This window comes from Peromyscus californicus, unplaced genomic scaffold (genome assembly GCF_007827085.1).
Source record: "Peromyscus californicus insignis strain IS unplaced genomic scaffold, ASM782708v3 Scaffold_4__1_contigs__length_199733344, whole genome shotgun sequence".
NCBI lineage: Eukaryota > Metazoa > Chordata > Mammalia > Rodentia > Cricetidae > Peromyscus > Peromyscus californicus.
In genome coordinates this window covers 22,658,315-22,662,921 of record NW_026294562.1, presented here as the reverse complement: position 1 = coordinate 22,662,921, position 4,607 = coordinate 22,658,315, and the positions used below count along the sequence as shown (strand labels likewise).

Here is a 4,607-nt window from a genome sequence, read left to right as displayed (position 1 = left end):
TTGTTTATCCATTCTTCAGTTGAAGGGCATCTAGGTTGTTTCCATGTTCTGGCTATTACAAACAATGCTGATATGAACATAGCTGAACAAGTGCTCTTGTGGTGTGGTTGAGCATTCCTTGGGTATATGCCCAAGAGTGGTATAGCTGGATCTTGGGGGAGATGGATTCCCAATTTTCTAAGAAAGTGCCATATTGATTTCCAAAGTGGTTGTACAAGCTTGCATTCCCACCAGCAGTGGAGGAGAGTTCCCCTAGCTGAACATCCTCTCCAGCATAAGGTGTCTTCAGTGTTTTTGATCTTAGCCATTCTGACAGGTGTAAGGTGGCACATATACTAAAATTGGAACAATACAGAGAAGATTAGCATGGCCCCTGCACTCTTACCCATTTTTGTGTGCTACTTTGATATATCAGGGGCGAGTTCGTTCTCGGGAGTTATTTGGTAAAGAACCTGTTAATATTATCATTCCCTATACAAAAAAAAATTAGATATTTTATTACAAGAATCTGATGATTGGGCCATAACTCTTGCTGGTTATATAGGTAACATCGGGTTCCATTACCCTCAAAACCCAATTATAAAATTCATCAAAAAAAAAAAAACCCTTGATATTTCCACAGGTCTGTGTTTCTCAACCTTTGAGTACAGGTATGATGGTTTTTCCAAACGAATCATCAAATAGAAAGTCTATGATGTATACAGAAGGGTTTGACCCCCCTAGTTAAGAATAATCAACAGACTTCAGCTCAGCAAGCAGAAATAAAAGCGGTTCTGCTTGCCTTGAGAAATTTTGCCCAGCCTCTCAACCTTTATACAGACTCAGAATATATGGTTAACTTATTTCCTGCTATTGAGACAGCTTTGCTGACAGGCCCTTCTACTATACTTCCTCTCTTAAAAGAGTTACAGAACCTATTATGGGCCCCCCAAAAAAATCTTTATGGGAAACATCAGAAGTCACACTAAGTTACCTAGACCTCTGAATTTAGGAAATCAGATGGCTGATTTACTTACAAAAATAAACCTCATGACTGTACAAAAAGCCCAAGACAGTCATACATTATATCATCAGAATGCTACTGCTTTAAAACATATGTTTCATATTACAAGGGATCAAGCAAGACATATAAAAAAATATGCCCATTGTCCTCCCATACATAATAGTCTAAAAATGAGAATAAATCCAAGAGGTCTCAAACCAAGAGTACTATGACAAATGGATGTTACCCACATTCCCTCCTTTGGAAGGATGGGATATGTGCATGTTACAATAGATACATTTTCTCATTTTGTACATACATCAACCCGATCTGGTAAAACATTAAAAGATGTCACACAACATTTAATGCAATGTTTTATGATTATGGGAAAGCCTTTACAGATAAAGACTAACAATGGCCCGGTTTATACATCAAAAGGGTTTGCTTCCCTGATGGCCCAATGGAATATAGCTCATACAACTGGGATACCCTATAACCCTCAAGGACAAACAATAATTAAAAGAACACATCAAACTTTAAAATTACAGATTGAGAGGTTACAAGCTGCAAATCTGTATTATTTTGCCTCATCATGTTCTCAATCATGCACTTTTTGTTCTCAATCATTTAAATACCAATGCATTATATTTAACCCCTGCTCAGATACATTGGGACCAAGTCCTAACTAAACAAAGGCAGCCGAAAGTCATATGAAAGGATCTCCTTTCTGGAGCCTGGAAAAGCCCAAATGTACTTATAACCTCGGGACGAGGGTATGCTTGTGTTTTTCCACAGGATGCGGACTCTCCCATCTAAATCCCCAACAGGCTTATCAGACCTGTGCCACAAGAGAAGGATGAGACAAAAAAAAAAAAAAGACAAAAACTCCAAAAGAAGACATTGGAGACAAAAATGCAGAAGCTTTCAATTTCCCCAAGACCGCTGCCAACACTAACACAGATACATCATCTCATGACTAAAGCTCAAACGATTACAACGTACAAAAAAAATCCACCATCGGCAAAACTTATATTTCTTGCTATGCTGTCATTGATTTCTGCTGCCACTGCTTCTCCCTCTCCCTCTACTTATTGGGCTATGTTCCTAAGCCCCCCTTATTACATGCTGTAGGATGGCTTGATCCGGAGCCATATAAGGTATTAACTAATAATACAAAAATTCTCGGAGGTTTCCAAGATTCAGATAAAAGGACAAATGCCTCCTCCTTTATAAACTTTACAGGCAGCTCTGATTCATTACCCATCTGCTTTGCTCTGCAAGAAACAGGTCCACCAGGTTGCCTGCCATCAAGCCTCCGTACCTTTCTAACTGACGCTCCGGACAAATCTGGTAAAAAACCTCAGTCTAGATAGATTTGGAAAACTCAATTTTTCTCACTTGGGTTAACATCGCTAAATGAGAGTTATATAAAGGTGGACTTTATGCCTCTGGACTCTTGTGTTGAGAAGTTTAGGGATCCTAATCAGTTTTGAAATAATAGTATTACAACATACCCTACATGGTTGCACTATGGCTTTCCTCATGCTGCAGCTGGTTATACTCCTGCTAAATCTGACATTAAGATTTGGGACTTTTCTGCATCCTCTGGTAAAAAAAAAATAACAAATATATCACTAACAATTCAGCCACTAAGTTTCATGGATATACCTTTAATAGATTTAAAGAACAGATAACCAGATGGTTTTCACCAGGGTATGTAGAGCCTATATGGGTTGCTAAAACACCTTCTGACAATATGAGACAACATCCGGGACTTTTTAGGTTGGTAGCTGCTTCAGAGATGATTTTACGAAAACGGCCCAATGGGACAATTTCCACGCCCATAGCGGTACGAGCCTGTATTTCCTATCCTTTTGCTATGTTATTGGGATCCTCTGCTCATATTAATATTTCTAGGTTAGGCACTGCCTCTTATCATGTTACTTGTCATACATGTATAGTTACAAATTGTATCTCTCCTAAAGAGAGAAATGGTCTACAGGTTATGTTGCTTGTCAGACGTCCTCCGTTTGTCATGATGCCTGTTCAATTGCATAATATAACTTGGTATGATAATTCTGCTTTACAAGTTCTGAGACAACTTCATAAATTGATCAGGCCAAAAAGGTTTGTTGCTACCTTGTTACTTGATATTACTACATTGATCTCTATTATTACTACCTATGCAGTGGCAACCACTGCTTTGGTACAGAAAATTCATACTGCCCAATTTGTAAATAAATTAAATAAAAATATTTCCTTCGTTTTATCTAAACAAGCTGTTATAGATAAAAAATTAAAAGCTAAGATTAATGTTTTAAAAAATGGTTTTGACTTTAGGGCAGGATGTAGCTAATATTAAAAAGCTTATAGAGACACGATGCCATCAAAAATATAAAACAATATGTGTTACCCCACTGCCCTATAATTCTTCCTCAAACTAAAAAAAGGTCAAATATCATCTGCTTGATGTGTGGAAAGATACCTCTATTACCCATGATCTAGAAGCGGTACAGAAAGATATCTCAACTATGAGCCAGGCCCACTTATATTCAAATTCCTTATCTTCTCTGGCAACAGATATAGGACAAAACATCAAAGCTTTGAATCCTTTAGATTGGATTCAATATTTTATTCTCATTGGAGTCCTAACACTTCTTATCCTTTATGTTATCTTGATCTTTCCTTGTATTATCAGGTTGCTGACAAAGTCCATAAAAATGGTCAAAAGAGACATATATGCCTTGCTCCTTAAAAACAACAACAAAAAAAAACTGCTACACCTGCGATGGTGTCGCCCATGTGACAAATGCCGATCTGATGGTCTCACGAGGAAGGGGGGATAACGTGTCTCTCGAGGCTAGGCCCCCAGCGGTCCCCTAACAATCAGCCCGAGCAATGGTTCCTAGATACATTGTTCCCTAAAGACCAGCCTTCCATGGATGGTTGGCAAGACTCCTGCTTCTTTCTTCTTTCCTGACAATAACATCGTCCCTATGCTTGGACTCCCGTAGACACTCGCTTGACATACCTGATAACTCCTCAACTGTTACACCGGCACCACCCCCAATGATTCAAGCCCTTGGGCAGATAACACAAAAAACCCCTACTTCAATGGGGACACTCATAGATGGATGTAAAAAAAAAAAACTAATGATTCAGGTTCCCACAGATTCTAAAAAAAAATATATAAAAATAAAAAGATTGTTAGGTAACCCTCACTCAGCTCATACAAACTCACAAAAAAAACCTTAAAAAACTGACAACTCCCACAAAAATGGTTAAAAAATACATTCAATACCATATTAATGAAAAATAATGGACACCCCCTCGTTAAAATCCCAAAAATAAAAATTACTTAGATCCACCCCCTTTTACAGGGGCTTATGACTATAAAAAAATCGGTTAAATAAATCATAAAAAAATGTTATGAAATCAATTGCCTTTTATAAAAAGGCTGGTTAAAAACAAAAAGATATGATGTACATATAATAGACAAACAAGGTCAGCTATATTAAGAGATATAACACCTGTACTAAAGATATGGGCTAAGGCTATTGATGAGGACTTTATAACTGTCTTTAATAAATTATTAAAAATAGATCACTAATTATTAAATACATGA

General features: G+C 37.4%; 1 pseudogene; it reads left to right on the top strand.

Moving 5' to 3' along the window:
* Positions 1-316: 316 nt before the first annotated feature.
* Positions 317-379, top strand: LOC128095767 (uncharacterized; annotated as a pseudogene).
* The last annotated feature ends 4,228 nt before the right edge of the window (positions 380-4,607 follow it).